The 17,485-nt window shown below is 46.2% G+C and overlaps 1 long non-coding RNA gene across 1 annotated transcript; it reads right to left on the bottom strand.

Moving 5' to 3' along the window:
• Positions 1–608: 608 nt before the first annotated feature.
• Positions 609–17,135, bottom strand: LOC147108149 (uncharacterized). The gene is made up of 2 exons (XR_015080706.1): positions 15,416–17,135; positions 609–1,813 (listed from the first exon to the last, which is right to left on the bottom strand). It is a non-coding gene; the product is annotated as an uncharacterized LOC147108149 (long non-coding RNA).
• Between the last annotated feature and the right edge of the window lie 350 nt (positions 17,136–17,485).

The following is a 17,485-nucleotide window of genomic DNA, read 5'->3' as shown; positions in this document are numbered from 1 at the left end:
AAAAATAAAACTAGGACATTAGAATATTACGAAGTCTGAAAACAAAGGCCTCTCTTCAACGTGCTTTTCCTTTATTCAAATTCACTTTATGTTTCAATAAGTAGGATCAGACCTAATAGAACTGTGATGTTTCCAAAGTGTACAACCTTAATCCATGCTTTAGATTCTGCTTTGACCTTCAGTTTAAATAAGCACAATGTACAAATTCTGCAATGTCACAAACATCTGAAGCCTGATTTTCTACCAGACTATATGGTTAAATCCCAAGAAATGAAATGTTTAAAGTATCCAGGAGAAGACTTCTTCTTTTTAATATGCATAAGATTTTGTTACACCGGAAGAGGAAATCTTCCCCATAATTTCTGATTATTCATATGGATAAGAGTTAATCCAGTGATTGCAATGGCTTTTGTTGGAGCACTAGGTTTGTGCTGGAGCAGGGGTAAGGATTCTGACTTTCTGTTTCCCTAACAGTGTCTAACTTATACAAATTCTTTTTTCGCTCTAATATATGCACATTCATGCACTGAGTTCACTTGAGAGCAAGATAACAGCATACTGTAGGAATCGTCAGATCCCTAGCTGAAATACTGAGGTCGAGTCAGTCCGATAATTAAACGAAGTTTAATGTAAACTAAAGAACAAACAATGGAATGCAGGAGAAACAATCAACAGGTCTTTTCTTAAGGCTGGCTTCACGAGGTCTGACCTGGGAACCTCCCAGCCTGACGTCATGACGTCATCACGTTTCCCGCCGTTCGGGACGTCACATGACCAACGTGATGACGTCATTGCGCTGGTTCTGGAACTTACCAAGAACGGCTTATTTACAAACAGTAAACAAACATAGGTGCTGTAGCACTGTTAAAGGCAGTTATATTAGTCATATACAGGAGTCCCTTGGTGGCTTGGCCACATGCGCCCCCCCAGAAGTGTCTTTAACCACAAAAGTCAATCGCACAGGAGGTCGGACAAGCCTGTTCGAATTACTCCGATATTCCCAGAATCTCCAACCGCCATCGTAGATGCGAAACCGACCTCAGGGTCGTTCTTCCGTTCACACAGTCGGTGCTGTTGCTTTCTCGTTGCATTAGGCACGAAACTACAGGGAGGACGGCAGCATCTGGCTTTTGGGCCGAAACGGGTGTGATAGTAACAGAGACCGGATGGTGGAGGCGCCAAGGTGGGGTTCTTCGGGGTGGGACGCTTCGAGGTGGCGCAGTACTGCTGCATCACCGCATAAATAGTGTCGGCTTCGGCCGCGAGCGCTACACCGTCCGTAGCCTTCGACCTGGCAAGGGCTGCTTGCACCTGCTCGGGGAGCTGGCTCAGGAACAGTTCCCGGAACGGAAAACACTGCGGCTCAGGACCAAGGAGCGTGAGCATCTGGCTCATCAACTCAGACGGCTTGGCATCGTCTAACCCGGGCAGTGTGAGTAAACGTCGCGCGCGCTCCGCTTTCGTGAGGCCAAAAACCTGCGTTAGTCGCGCCTTAAGCGTATCATACTTGTTATCCACGGGCGGGTTTCCCAGCAGGCTGATGATCCTCGAAGCCGTCGAGCTGTCCAGTGCGGAGACCACGTAAAGATAACGGGTTTGATCCAGCATGATGTTCCGAAGTTGGAACTGAGCCTCCGCTTGGACGAACCAGGAGGCCGCCTATTGTTCCCAAAATTGAGGGAGCTTCAAGGTCACTGCATTAACATCCATCGTGCTGCGTCGCGCTTCCTCTGCGAAAATCGTCCGCGAAGCTTCGGGGTCACCACTGTAGGAATCGTCAGATCCCTAGCTGAAATACTGAGGTCGAGTCAGTCTGATAATTAAATGAAGTTTAATGTAAACTAAAGAACAAACAATGGAATGCAGGAGAAACAATCAACAGATCTTTTCTTAAGGCTGGCTTCACGAGGTCTGACCAGGGAACCTCCCAGCCTGACGTCATGACGTCATCACGTTTCCCGCCATTCGGGACGTCACGTGACCAACGTGATGACGTCATCGCGCTGGTTCTGGAACTTACCGAGAACGGGTTATTTACAAACAGTAAACAAACATAGGTGCTGTAGCACTCTGTTAAAGGCAGTTATATAGTCATACAGGAGTCCCTTGGTGGCTTTGCCACAATACAATGATAAACCCATAGTACTTCGCCACTGAAGTAAAATGGACTCTTATTATAGGCCTTGGGAATTGGGATGGTTATTGGAAGAACATTGGTGCTATATCAAATACTGAAAACATGTAATAAGAACATAAGAAATAGGAGCTGGAGTCGGCCACTTGGCCCTTCGAGCCTGCTCTGCCATTCAACAAGATCATGGCTGATCTTCTACCTCAACTCCACCTTCCTGCACGATCCCCATAGCCCTGAATTCCCTTAGTTCCCAAAAATTTATCGACCTCTGTCTTGAATATACTCAACAACTGCGCATCTACAGCTCTCTGAGGTAGAGAATTCCAAAGATTCACAATTCTTTGAGCGAAGAAATTTCTCCTCTGTAGAACTGGAGGTCCTTGGGAGTTCAGTAGCACAGAGTCCAGTTCTACGGAGTACTGCTTCTACAGAGTACTAAACTCGGGAATTTGGCGAGTGAGGGAATTCGGTGAGGTGGGGGTAAGAGGTGCTGCTTGATGCATAAACAAATATACACAACTAGGGTTAAATTAGGACTGTGGGCTAAGTTACAGTAAAGACCTAAAGCATATAACTAAATTTAATAAATGAAACAAGGTTATTACCTAGATTAAAAACTATAAATAGACAATTGAGTGATGTGTTGCAGCTGTAGCATGTGGGAGCTGCTGGACCCCAATGTGATCCACAGCAGCCACATCTGCAGTAAGTGTCTACAGCTTGAGGAACTTCGGCTCAGAGTTGATGAGCTGGAGTCCGAGCTTCGGAAACTGCGATACATCAGTGTCCTCTTTTTTTTAAACCCAAAAGAACCCTTAAACAAATAAACCCTTTAAATAAACCCGATAAATCAAATTAAAATTTGGCCCCTTAAATCGAGTACGCACTCCAGACCCCGCGGCGCCCACCGGTCACGAAAGAGCTCGAGCTCGCCGGCGGACACCGCGTGCTCCATCTCCAGGGCCACCCGGCTGCGAACATGGCCGCGGAAGAGAGGGAGGCAATCCGGCCGGACGACCCCCTCGGCCGCCCGCTGCCTGGACCGATTAATGGCTTTCTTGGCCAGGCCCAGGAGCAGGCCCACGAGGAGGTCCTCCGACCTGCCCGCTCCCCTCCGCACCGGGTGCGATACATCAGTGTCCTCTTTTTAAACCCAAGAAAAACCCTTAAACAAATAAACCCTTTAAATAAACCCGATAAATCAAATTAAAATTTGACCCCTTAAATCGATTACGCACTCCAGTCCCCGTGGCGCCCACCGGTCACGAAAGAGCTCGAGCGCGCCGGCGGACACCGCGTGCTCCATCTCCAGGGCCACCCGGCCGCGAACATGGCCGCGGAAGAGAGGGAGGCAATCCGGCCGGACGACCCCCTCGGCCGCCCGCTGCCTGGACCGATTAATGGCTTTCTTGGCCAGGCCCAGGAGCAGGCCCACGAGGAGGTCCTCCGACCTGCCCGCTCCCCTCCGCACCGGGTGCGATACATCAGTGTGGTGATTATTCCTTGATTAGTAAAAGTATTGTGATTCGTTGTTTGTTAACTGCCTTGGGATATGTGTTGTAATCTCATTGGTAGTTGATGATCACATGATGTGTTGTGGCTACCTTAAATTCAGTCCTTTTCTAGATTTAGTTGGGACTGGATGTAGAAAGATATGCTGCCGCTTTTAAAGTTAATAAAGCCTAACTTTGGAAGGCAAATCTATTCTTTATTTCAATCAGGGAGGAAGAACGTTACCTGGACCAGGAGGCAATCACACCCCAAGGTTAAAAACTTCAGATTTGGTCCGTGGTCAGGGACACGAGTGTGTGACTATGAGTGAGGCAGGTATGGGGATCCAGAAGGTAACATCGGAGGAGTCTCCGCCCTTGCACTTGTCCAACAGGTACGAGGTTCTTGCAACCTGTGTGGACGAGAGCAGGGACTGCAGAGAGGATGAGCAAACTGACCACAGCACCGTAATACAGGGGGCCATTCAAGTTGGGGAGTAAAAAGGAATATAGCAGTGGTAGGGGACAGTATAGTTTGGGGGATAGATACTGTTCTCTGCAGCCGAGAGCATGAGTCTTGAAGGCTGCATTGCCAGTGTTAAGGACATCTCCTCGGGGCTGGAGAGGAACCTGGAGTGGGAGGGGAAGGATCCAGTTGTCATGGTCTACGTAGGTACCAACGACATAGGTAGGACTAAGAAAGAAGTTCTGCTGAGGAAGTATGAGCAGCTAGGAGATAAATTAAAAAGCAGAACCACAAAGGTAATAATCTCTGGATTACTACCTGAGCCACGAGCAAATTGGCATAGGGTCAATAAGATCAGAGAGTTGAATGTGTGGCTCAAGGATTACTGTGAGAGAAATGGGTTTCGATTCATGGGGCACTGGCACCAGTACTGGGGAAAGAGGGAGCTGTTCCGTTGGGACGGGCTTCACTTGAACCATGCTGGGACCAGTGTCCTGGCAAATCGAATAACTAGGGCTGTAGATAGGGCTTTAAACTAAATAGTGGGAGGTAGGATTCAGGTGATGGGAAACTTAGAAAGTTAAAGAGAAAGGACAAGGCAATAGTGCAGGGTAGCAAGGGTGAGAAACTTGGGTCTGAAACTAGTGTCTTAAACTTAAATAAAGGCAATTACAAGGGTATGAAGACAAAGTTGACTAAAGTGGACTGAGAAAATAGATTAAAAGGTAAGATGGTAGATAAGCAGTGGCAGACTTTTAAGGAGATATTTCATAACTCTCAACAAAGATATATTCCAGTGAGAAAGAAAGACTCTACGAGAAGGATGAACCATCCATGGTTAAAAAAGTCCCGTTTATTCCTACTCTCTGTTTTCTGTCCATTAACCAATCCTCAATCCATGCTAATATATTACCCCAATCCTAAGAGTCCTAATTTTGTGTAATAACCTCTTGTGTGGCACCTTATCGAATGCTTTTTGAAAATCCAAATACACTACATTCACTGGTTCCCTCTTATCCATCCTACTAGTTACATCTTCAAAAAACTCTAACAGATTTGTCAAACATGATTTCACTTTGGAAAACCACGTTGACTCTGCCTAATCATATTATGATTGTCTAAGTGCCCTGTTACCACGTCCCTAATAATATTCCAGCATTTTGACTACTACTGATGTCAGGCTAACTGGCCTACAATTTCCCATTTTTGCTCTTCCTCCTTTTTTAAGTAGCGGGGTTATGTTTGCTACCTTCTAATCCTTGGGGACTGTTCTAGAATCTAGGGAATTCTGGAAGATTAATACAGTGCATCCACTATCTCAGCAGCTACCTCTTTTAAAACCCTAGGATGCAGATCATTAGGTCCAGGGGATTTGTTGCCACTTAGTCCCATTAATTTCTCCAGCATTATGTCTTTACTTATACTGATTTCTTTAAGTTCCTCATTCTCTCTAGACCCTTGGTTCCCCATTATTTCCGGAAGGCAGATACAGTGGGCTGGATTTTCTCAATGGAGACGTGCTGGAGGCGGGACTTCTGGTTTCCGGGTTTCAGTCCCGCCTCCAGCGACGTCTGACCAGCCCACGTTATTTTTCCTGGATTGGCCTTGGTAAGTTACCGGACAATTAAGGGAAAGCCGGTGACAGGTGACGTCAGCGTATGACGCTTCATCTGTCGAAAGACATTTGACAGATGAATTGTCAGCATTTGACAGCTTTGAGAAACTGTCAAACACTGTTCTAAGATGAGCCCTTGCACAGAAGGTTCACCAAGACCTCTCTCCTCAGCAGAAAGCAGGTGGCTGCTGCATCTGAGAATGCAGCAGCCATTCTGTCATCTCTGGCGTTGAGATGAGGCACCTCCGGATCCTCAAAGGTTGAAGGCTGCAGAAAGAAACAAAGGTAAGGAAACTTTTTCCAACACTTTACACTCACCTCTCATAATTACCTGTCCACACTTGCACCCATCACTCACCTCCACAGCTGACATTTCGACCCCTCTCACTCCCGCAGACCCACTGCTCGCCTCGTTGACCCTGGCGAGGTTCGCAGCCGTCAGGAAGCCCGCAATTGCAGGTGTAAAATGGGGAAAAGCCTCAAAACTGCCTGTTAACTACCTGTTAACAGGCAGTGAATTGGCTCTAATCCCCTTCCTGCCTCAAGACGGGTCCCTGCGCGACTCGGGGACCTGCCTCCCGGGAAGATGGCACGGAGGTGGGTTGGGAGCGGGGTCGGTACCCGCTCCCAGTTCCTGCCATTTTCCCGTCAGTCCCATCTCCATACCCACCTCCCCAGGGCTGGCAAAATTCCCCCCAAAGTATTTGTTTAATGTCTCTGCCATTTCTTTATTGCCCATTATAATTTCTCCTGTCTCTGCCTCCAATGGGCCCATGTTTACTTTCACTAATCTCTTCCTAGTCACATGCCTATAGAAACGGTTACAATCTGTTTTTATGTCTCTTGCTAATTTACTCTCACAGTCTTTTTTCTCTTTCCTTATCAATTTCTTGGCCCTGCTTTGCTAAATTCTAAAATCCTCCCAATCTTCAGGCGTACTACTTTTTTGGCATCATGATAAGCCTCTTCCTTTGGTCTAATACTATCTTTAACGTCGCTTGTTAGCCACGGTTGGACTACTTTTCCTGTGGGGGTTTTGTGCCTTAAAGGAATGTATATTTTTTGTAAATTATGTATTAATTCTTTAAATGCTAGCTATTGCTTGTCTACCATCATACCTTTTAATGTAGTTTCCCAATTTACCTTAGCCAACTCACCCCTCATACCTATGTAGTTTGATTTAAGACCCTAGTTTCAGACTTAATTAAATCACTTTCAAGCTCAATATAAAATTCTATCGTATTATGGTCACTCTTCCCTAAAGGCCCTCATGGCATTGCTGACTGTTGTAACCGGTTTCTGCAGTGGCCAATTTCCTATGGCCCCTGCCGCAATCGCCAATTATTGTAAGTGGTTTCGCCCCGCCCATAGCGAGCACGCAAACCCCCTTACTACAAGTTCTGGACGATAGGGATTACTGAGGACAGATTTGAACACGGACAGTGTTTTCGGGCTCACCCGTACAGTGTTTATTAAGGTTAACAAAAACCACTCCACTCGCATATAGTACGAGCAGTGTGAAAACAACAGTACAGTTTAAAACAGTACAACCCTGACTTGGCCAATGATGTAAGAAAAAGGAGGCTTACCATCAAGTAACTTTAAAGTAAGCTTTAAGTAACTTATAAACACACTATATACAAGAGAGGTCTTTACCATGCCTCTGGTAGAAGCCTCTTACAATACTGAACAGACCAGTATTTATACCAGTCCAACAGGAAGTGACACATGACAGGAAGTGAGGTATGTACACAGTTCATAGTTCATAGTTCACAGTTCACAGTTCACAGGAAGTGATGACATAACTTCCCGGAAGTTATTATTTTTATCACATTCTTCCCTCCTGCAGGTTTAGGAGGCTGTGGTCTACCTTTTGGTCCGCAGCCGCCGAACAAGGAAGAGTCGCACCCGTTTGGATTCCCGTCGTAGAGGGTCGCTGGTCCGCTTACATGCGGTTGGCCATTGGCCAGAGTCAGTGTGGCCTGGATTGCCCTGTGAAGGGTCGGGGAGATCATGGCTTCGAGTACGAGCCCCAATAGGTTCAAAGTCAGACTGCCTCTGTTCAGAGGGAGGTGCAGAGCTGGTCTGTGGCGGACCAGTACTTTCATGCGTGGTACTGGGAGGGTCGCAACCTTGAGCACGGGGTTCTACCGGCACCAAGCTAGTTGGTGTCCAATCAGGATCCTGGAGAGGGGTACCTGATAGGTCCCAAGAGTTTCCTGGTGAAATGCCATCACCCGATGTCCCACTAGGTCCTGGTGGGCAGGGAGCCAGATCCCGTAATGATACGGTAGATTCTCGGCCGTCGGAATATCGTATGTTTGCATAGGTGGGGTTGGCATCGGTTAGTTCGACCTCGTCTACAAGAGGGTCATTTTTAGACGTCCGAACGTATCTTCGGAGTAATACAGGTCCAGGAGTAGTTAGCCATGACGGGAGTGATGTCCCATGAGATGAGCGACGCTGGAATCCAAAGAACCGCTCATGAGGTGTAGTATTTGTGGCTGTAGAAAGCAGGGACCGTATAGAGTGCAATGCATCCGGAAGCACTGTTTCCCATTGCTGGTCTGGTAGGCCCCGAGATCTTAAAGCGAGACGTACGGCATTCCAGATGATACCGTTATACCTCTCTACCTGCCCATTTCCGATGGGATGGTATGGTGTTGTTTTGCTTGTAGCAATTCCCCGTTCTGAGAGGTAGTCCTTGAGTTCCCTCGACATAAAGGATGGACCCCGATCTGAGTGAATATAAGCCGGCATGCCACAGAGAGAAAATACCTGCTCAAGGCAGCAGATTACTGTGGACGCCAGCATATTGGAGCAGGGGAAGGCAAACGGAAAACGTGAATATTCGTCGATCATGGTGAGCAAATATGTGTTCCGAGTTGAAGAGGGCACTGGGCCCTTAAAATCGATGCTAAGTCGTTGCATCGGTTGGGTTGCATGTATGAGTATACCATCTGAGAGGCGGAAGAACTGAGGTTTTAATTCCGCACAAAGCCGGCATTCTGAGCATATTTTCTTTACATCTCCAGTGGAAAAAGGGAGATTCCGTGATCGTACGAAATGTAGCATACGCGTAACGCCAGGATGACACAAACCATTGTGGACATCCATGAGGGTGGAGGATGACATAGTGGAGCAGAATGCCCGTGTGAGGGTGTCCGGGGCCACATTCTCCTTGCCAGGCCGATAGAGAATGGTATAACCAAAAGAGGCCAGTTCCATCCTCCAAAGTTGTATTTTATTATTCTTAATTTTGGTTCGTTTTCGATTATCGAGCATGAAGGCGACTGATCGTTGGTCCGTGATCAATGTAAAGTGCTGGCGAGCTAGAAAATGGTTCCACTTCCGTACTGCCTCTATGATGGCTGTGGCTTCTTTCTCAACCGGAGGATAATGTAGCTCGGCACCTTGTAAGGTCCTGGACATAAATGCTACAGGACGACCTTCCTGATTCAGAGTAGCCGAGATCACCACCTCCGAGGCATCACATTCAACCACGAAAGGGAGATTCTCATCAATGGAGTGAAGAGCCGCTTTCTCCAACTGTTTTTTGAGAAGGTTAAAGGCTGCAACAGCCGCTGTTCCCAGTGGAAATGATCTAGCATGCAGCAAGGGTTGGATTTTGTCCGAAAAATGAGGAATCCATTTAGCGTAGTATGCAAACAGACCGAGAGCCCGACGTAAAGAAGCCGGATTCTTAGGTGACGGGAGCTCTTGGAGCGGGCGAAGTTTTTCTGGGTCTGGCTTAATGATACCATTGCCTACGCAGTAGCCAAGGATGTTGATGGTAGGTTGCGACTCAACAGATTTGGATTCATTCAGGGTCAAATTACGGCGATGGAGGGCATCCCGAAATTTTTGGAGGTTGGAGTCGTGTTCCTGTTGATCGTGACCTGCAATGGTAATGTTATCAAGATAGGGAAAAGTGTCCCTTAGGTTTTCCTGCTTAACCAGGCCATCCATTGCCCGTTGAAAGACAGCCACTCCATTAGTAACCCCGAATGGGAGGCGACGAAATTGGTACAGCCGTCCATTAGCCTCAAAGGCTGTGTACTGCTTATCTGAGACCTTCAAGGGTAACTGATGATAGGCACTTTTTAAATCGTAAGTTGAGAACACTTTGTATTCGGCCAGTTTATTAACCATATCATCAATGCGTGGCAATGGGTAGGCGTCCAAGTCGGTATATTGATTGATGGTTTGCGAATAATCGATGCATAGTCGCTGTTTGTGAGGTTTTAGAGGGTTCTTGACAATGACGACTTGAGCCCGCCAGGGCGACGAACATGGTTCAATGATATCCTCTGCTAGAAGTCGAGAGATTTCAGCCGCAATAAAAGATTGGTCTTCCTGATTAAAGCGCTGCGATTTCGTTATTATCGGTTGGCATTGAGGCGGAATACTGGCAAATAATGAGGGTTCATCAAGTGAAGCTGCTGATAATGCACAAAATGGTAATTTAGACGGTATATTAGAAATAGTAAGTCCGGGTTTGGATCCACCAAACTCAATGGTGAGTTTCTTATGCTGTTTTTGGAAGTCCAGTCCTAAGAGGAGATCACTACATAAGTCCTTGAGCACCGAAAGTCGGGTGGAGTGATACATACGACCATGAAGTGTCATATCAACAACACAAAAGCCGGAGATTCTGGTATTAAGTGATGACTGGGCCATCGCAATTGCCTGGTCCGATGGGAAGACATGTAGTTTCAATTTCGCAACAATCTGTTCCTTAATGAAACTATCAGTACTTCCTGAGTCAATTAAGGCATCTAAGGTATGCCCTTTAATTGAAATTTTTGTGGCTGCATGAGACAGGTTCTGTGGGCAAGCAGCTGTAATTGGTGTCGTTGCACAGAGAGTGGCTAAAACTCTCGGTGTGCTTCTTCGGGAGAGAGCTCGAGAGGAAGCTTGATAGGTCCTAGCTGGAGCATCTTGATAGGCCCTAATTGGGGCAGTTCGGTAGGCCTTAGCTGGATTGGCCCTCGTAGAGGCCCTTGATAGGCAAACTTTAGCAAAGTGTCCTTTTTTCCCGCAATAACTGCAGATTGCATTGCGAGCAGGGCAGGTTTTCCTCGGGTGAAAAGCATCTCCACAAAAGAAGCATTCCTTCCTAGATTGCCAAGAGGCTGCTAAAGTGGGGTCATCCTCCTCTTCTTCATCAGAATTATCAGAATTAGATTCCCCCATGATAGGGTTCACCTGAGACCGCTTGAATTGTCTGGTTGCAGCTACAGCAGCAGATCGAGATCTGGGCAGCTGATAGAGATCTGCATTTCTCTTTGCCAAATCCAGTGAACAAGCCAGGTCAAAAGCTTTTTGTAGCTCAAGTGTTTTACTTTCTAGTAGACGCTGGCGTATAAATGGAGAGGCAATCCCGCAGATGAAAGCATCACGAATCATTTCTTGGCGGTACAGCTCAGCTGAGGCTGCCTGAAAGTTACAATCTACGCTGAGCCTGCAAAGTTCTTGCAGGAATTCATCAATTGATTCCCCTGGCCCTTGTCGGGCTGTGGCCAGTAGATGTCTAGCATAGACCTCATTTGGGGTCTTGGCATACAGTTTCTTAAGTGCCCGAATCACCTCATCGTAATTATCCCATTCATCAACATATTCGAACACTTTTGGGGTCACATAATTGATAAGTATCTTCAATCTAGCAGGAGCATCCGCTTCACATTCATCCAGAAAATTCTCAAAAGTACGGTACCAATGCTTCCATACCCTGCCAGCTGCTGGTGCATTCGGGTCCAAGTCCAGACGAATAGGTCTAAGGATTTTCTCCATGATGGGTGGTTCCCTGGATCCTTAATTCCGAGTTTGTCCGAAGGTCTAGTATTTGTGAGTGTAAATACTAAGTTACTTAAATTGATGTAAGAAAAAGGAGGCTTACCATCAAGTAACTTTAAAGTAAGCTTTAAGTAACTTATAAACACACTATATACAAGAGAGGTCTTTACCATGCCTCTGGTAGAAGCCTCTTACAATACTGAACAGACCAGTATTTATACCAGTCCAACAGGAAGTGACACATGACAGGAAGTGAGGTATGTACACAGTTCATAGTTCATAGTTCACAGTTCACAGTTCACAGGGAGTGATGACATAACTTCCCGGAAGTTATTATTTTTATCACAGCCAACATGCCCCTGCCGTGCTGGCTTAACACGGCCTAAAAACACCCTCCCGTGAACTAAACTATCACAGGACCCTTCCAACGCTAAACCCCCTCTAGTTTGGTAAGAACATACAGGCACCCCCTCACACAGCTAAGTGATCTTGTGGGTGTGTAGGCTTGGCAATGCTCACCTAGATTGCCCTTTTGATCTTGCTTGCAGCTTTCTCCCGTACGCCTCGGCTACCTGGTTCCGTACCGGCCTTGTGGCATGCGAGTCCCAGCCTCAGTCGAAGTCCGTCTCGGTTGGAAGAACAAGGCTCTGCTCCCCTTGATGTTCCATTGTGTGGAGGGCAGGAGAGAGAGAGCTATTCAAACTTCTCTTTTTATACCCCTCCAATACACAAACCGCAGCCTGTGGTATTAATGGACACATGGCCTGGGGGAATGGTTTTCGGTCTCTTGAATGGTTTGAATGTTTTTTTTGATCTCTTTTCGATCTTCCTGCTGATTAACTTAACGAGTTCATCTTGACTAGAACAATGAGTCGTCAGCCTTGTTAATCAAGACTTGGGAGTGGGCCTCTCGGGCCATTGTACCCAAGGAATGTTTGTTTCCATACGAATGAGTCATCTCCAGCTTGAGTGGTTTTTCACTACTACCCCCACCCCCGCCACCCCAAAACAGCCTGTCCAGTTTTTAATAAGGGTTAAAATCTAAAAATCCATGAAGTCTGCGCCGACTGCTACACTGTACACGTAGAAAGCACACATGCTGATATGTGGGTAAATGCAAAATAGTTTGAATATTGGTACCACACTACATGTGGATTTATTCCTTGTCATTTATTCTCTGTGGTTTATTTTTCTGCTTTTCCTTGCAGCATAAGACACCCGGTACAATTTTGCATACGTTAACAATCGCAGGCAAACACAACAGTACTATTGTTCACCAACTTGTTGCCTCACTAAATAATAAAATTAATATTTTCTTTCAAACATCTCTCTCCCACTGGTCTGGCCCTTTCTGCCGGCCTCTTTAACAGCCCTGAGTGGTTCCTGCATTCTGTCGATCTGACAGCTTGCAGCCTCTCTCGAAAAGCCAGTCTCCAAACAATCCATGCGTGCTATGTATCAGAACTAGGAGGCCTGACATATTTCCATCTAACAATCAACGACAGACCTGTAGCTGAGGCTGTACTACGAATGTTAATTTTTTTTTAGCAGAGAGTTTAAAAGTCAAGCTATCATGTTTAATTATGATAAAGCCAAAGGAATCCTGAACTTAATTTTGGTTTCTTAATTTTAAAATCCTCCCTAAATAACTGCCTGGTGGGTGGGTTTGTCCGGATCATTTTATACCACATGATGATTTTCGCAAAGTAGTTCCATTTGTCAGTAATACACCGTGCACTCTGCAAGTTTGGTATCGGTCTGTGTAATGCAAAGCTGAATCATCAAGATGAGTGCTGTACATGCTGGGAATTGGGACATTTTCCCATTTCAGACAACCAGTGTCAGCATCAAGCATTCCCAGATCAGATATCGCACAGCCAGCTGCAGAGTATTCTGCTCCAACAGTCAGTCTCAGTAACAGCTTCAGAAGAAAACCATCTACTGCACCAATGTAACATTTTCCATTCCCATATCAGGGTTATACTCACACCCTGCAAGCCCTTGCATATGTGGGGGAAAGTTATAAGTTAGAAAAGTTACGTGCTGTGATATGTCAATGGCAACCCTCCCTCCTGATCCAGTCCAGGCTCTTGTTGCTGATATTAAATCTCTTATCCCTGTATCCATGCTGGCAACCTGTCTCTGATTTTAAATCAGTAGCAGGAATTGAATCTGAAGTTGGGAGTCAGAAGGGAGAGTTTCCACTTAAATATCACAGTGCTGGAGGAGCAAGAGCTGGCAGCAATGGCCGATAGGAATGTGCTCTCCTCCGCCAGCACTGTGATAGTTACACGCTAAGTTTCCCTTCTGACTCTCAACTTCAGACCCGGCTCCCGCTGCTGATTTACAATCAGAGTCAAGTCAGCAGGATGGACACAGGGAGAGAAGGTTTAATAACAGCAGTGGGAGCCAGGAGTGAAGTGGGGGAAGGAAAGTGGCCATTTAAATATCACAGTGCTGGAGGAGTGGAGAAAAAGCTGACAGTAACAGCTGATGCGTGCACTCCGGGACGCGTACACTCTCCAGAAGAAAACAAACTCTTTTTTTTGCTTCCGTCGATCCAGTTTTGTGCAGAGGCCTTTCTAGACGTCCGGGTATGTTCTTGTCCCAAACCAAGCATTTTGTGGCCTCTCTCTGGGTAGCATTCACAATTAATAGCAGTTTCGTGCATATAGTCAAAGTGGATCGACACTACCAAGCACATGTCGCTTTGTAGATGTTCTCAGTCTGGGCTGGATTGAAATGTAGGTCCCAGAGGTGAAAGGCAAGTTGTGCTAATGCACTGCACCGCCCAGTCCCCCTCGTCTTGTTTGAACTGAAAACAATGAGCCTCGTACAAACCTTCAGTCCCATAGAGATAACATTCAGTTGTGTCAGGCTGATCTGAAGTAAATGTTGTCCTCTAGGGTTTATGTGTCGGACTGTACTGATTTAGTTCTTCACCAGGAGTTACTAAATTATCTGCCTGACACTTGCACATGTTTTCCCAAGAGACTCATAGTTACTATTTTATACAATCTGATTTAAATCCTCTGCTCCTCAACCCCAGCCATCTGCTATGTCAAGCGGTAGGATATTTTACTCTGAACTGCCATCAGAGTATATAATTCAACGTGATTTATAATTAACTTGTCTCTGCAATTGAGTTCCAAATTTGCAACAAAAGGATAACTTCATTTTAAAAAAACTGTTAAAAATATCCCAAGTGCACTAAAGAAGCACAGAAAACCCATGAAACAGACTTAGAATACTGTGATACTATTTTGTTTCAGATTTATAGTGTTATAGGCCCAGAAAATCCATGGGGCATGATCACTGCAGTTACATGGGATTGTGTCAACCGCTGAATTCTGCTGCTGGCCCTGCTGAATTTTGCCTTCGGCAGTTTGTGGGCGCATTTATGACAACTTGTAGGATTCGCAAAATTGAACTTTATATTATAGAGGGTCGAATGGCAGAAGAGGCCATGATTTTAAAGACTGTTTTAAAAGAAGCCTAGGAAAAACGGGCATTCAAAATGGCCACCAGACCCCGTGACCAACTTATTGGGACACTTTAAAATGGTTCCTGCAGTCCTCAGACAGCTTTGTGGATTCAGCCCACAGTAAGTTCTGGAAGCCGTTTCTGAGAGAACGAAACCAGACACCCACATATACATATAGATTGGATGCAGATCCAGTCAAGATCGGCCTGTAGATAAAGGCCATCTAAATGTTTAACCAGACAAAAGGGAACAGTTTCATATTCATGAGAAGAGCATCAAGGACCCGTTAAGGACATCACCAGGACATTAAAAACAATGAAGGTCATTCCAGACCAGAGATGGCCCGTTACCGGCCATCCAAGAACAGTTTAAAACATAATAACTACCCCGTTGTGCTCCCAGCCCGCCAAAATTAAAACAAAAGACTAACCTGATTTGGCGCGAGATAAGGGCTTCTGATGAGAAGTATATCTGGGAACCCAGGGGTAGAAAGAAAAGGAGAAGCGGCCATCGTAGAAAAAAAGGACGGCCATCGTGGAGAGCGGTCCTCGTGGTGCTACCATCGTATCGGTGCCATCATCGCTAGAAGAAGGAGAAGAAGGCGGTTCGAGCCGGCGTCCCGCCCCGGGTAAAACATCGGGAGATCATCGACCAACCCCGGGCCGTTGACGAAATAGGAGGCCATCGACCCACTCTGGCTCGGGAGAAGAGACAATAAGAAACTGAAGAAATGATGGGGGCCAGCCCGAGGCTCCTCTGACCGGGGTCGAGCAAACGATCCCCGACCCCGCTGACATCCAGACCAGCCGGTGTCCAGCCATCCCCGACCTCCACCTCAGGAGAGAGGTGTGGCGCAGTTCGCTGGGGCTCCACCAACCACGTGGAGACGGGACGCCTGAAAGGATCAAACGCAGACCTGTTTCAAAACCTTACACTTCCTAGTTGGATTGGTGAGCATGTTTCTGGCCCTTCATAAACAGATCTAGATAGGTTTAAGGGGGTGGACATTTAAGGGTATAATTAACATGAGTTGTTGTCCTTCGATGTTCTGTGTGTTTTCCCCATTTCATGATGATCTTTGTAGAGTATAATATGCCTGTATTTGCCTTAGTTAGTACTGTGTCGTTATGATTTGTTTGTGTTTTCCCCTCCCATGTACCTTCTTATTTGCTTGCATTTGATTTGTTTTACATTATGCAATAAAATTCCATTTTGTTTCATCAAACTTGGTCTATAAGAGTTTTCTCTACATTGTAGTTCCCGCCCCAAAGTCCAGAGTACAGAATCTAAGGGGCGAGTGGGTCGAACCACTCACGGTTTTACTGTGCAAGAGAGAGAGGCCTCTAGAGAGAGAAACCTCTGCAATCTAAAACCCCTTACAAACTCCCACCAAAGACCCCAGAAATGCAGGCAGAAGCTGGCCGGCCCATGGTGGGGGGGACGGTGAGGCGAGGGTGGTGTGCCAGGCCACACCCTGAAAGTAGCTGATCATTTCCCCAGTTGCCCCTGTGTTAAAAAACATTTCCCTCATCCGTGATCTTCGGGGATCCAGACCATGACCCAAGCATAGACCCAAAGATGGGGTTCACATGCACCGGTTTCGACAAGGTACGCCTGATTAGACCAAGCATACTTGTGCTGATGTTACACCAGTTCCCAACTGAAGGCCGAGGAGCAGGAATTCACAGCTTAGGCTGGCCACCGTCTCCTCTCTGTCAGTGGTCTTGTTTAGGGTGAGCAGAGGCTCTGCCACCAATCATTGATGTGCACACTGAACAGTGGCGGTCCCGTTACAGAACCCTGTAAGACACTGCTGCCTACTTCCAACCACTATGAGAAACTGCCTTTAATTCCTACTCTCTGTTTCCTCCTGTCTAACTGGTTTTTAATTTAATTTGCTACACTTCTCCTAATTACGTACCTCTTAGTCTTCTCCAATAGTCTCTTGTGTGGTACCTTGTCGAAGGATTTCTGGAAGTCCTTGTACATCATATCTATGGCATTTCCCCATCCACCATGACGTAAGAAAACTACTAGGCACTCAGTCTAAGCATTAAACACAGCTTTAATCAACTGTTTTACAACATGGAGGTCTAGTTGTGTTCTTCACTAGTTCCTGTTAAGAATGTCCTGCGCAAGCTGGGCCCGTGCCCGAGTATTTATATTCTCCCTGGACAGCGCCACCCGTAGGCCACTCAGTATTATTTCATAAGTCTTTCTTTCATGAATGACTGATTCATGTTACACCGTATCTGTCCTCCCCCCCCAAAAACTATCAGTTTTGTCAAGCATTTGCCTTTTACTTGCTAGCTGTCCTCAATTAACCCATGTTAATTTTATCCCATAGTATGACTTTTAGAAGCTTACCCTTTACTGATGTTAGGTTGACTGCGCTATATTTGCCTGATCTATTCCTTACTACCTTCTTGAACAGAGATTCTACACTGGTAACTTTCCAGTCTTCTGGCACAACTTCCATATCTGAGGATGTTTGAAAGAC

This window comes from Somniosus microcephalus, chromosome 13 (assembly GCF_052327205.1).
Source record: "Somniosus microcephalus isolate GS21.2 chromosome 13, FLI_Smic_1.0, whole genome shotgun sequence".
Lineage (NCBI taxonomy): Eukaryota > Metazoa > Chordata > Chondrichthyes > Squaliformes > Somniosidae > Somniosus > Somniosus microcephalus.
The sequence above is the reverse complement of the archived record's forward strand: the minus strand, read 5'-3'. Positions and strand labels throughout refer to the sequence as shown.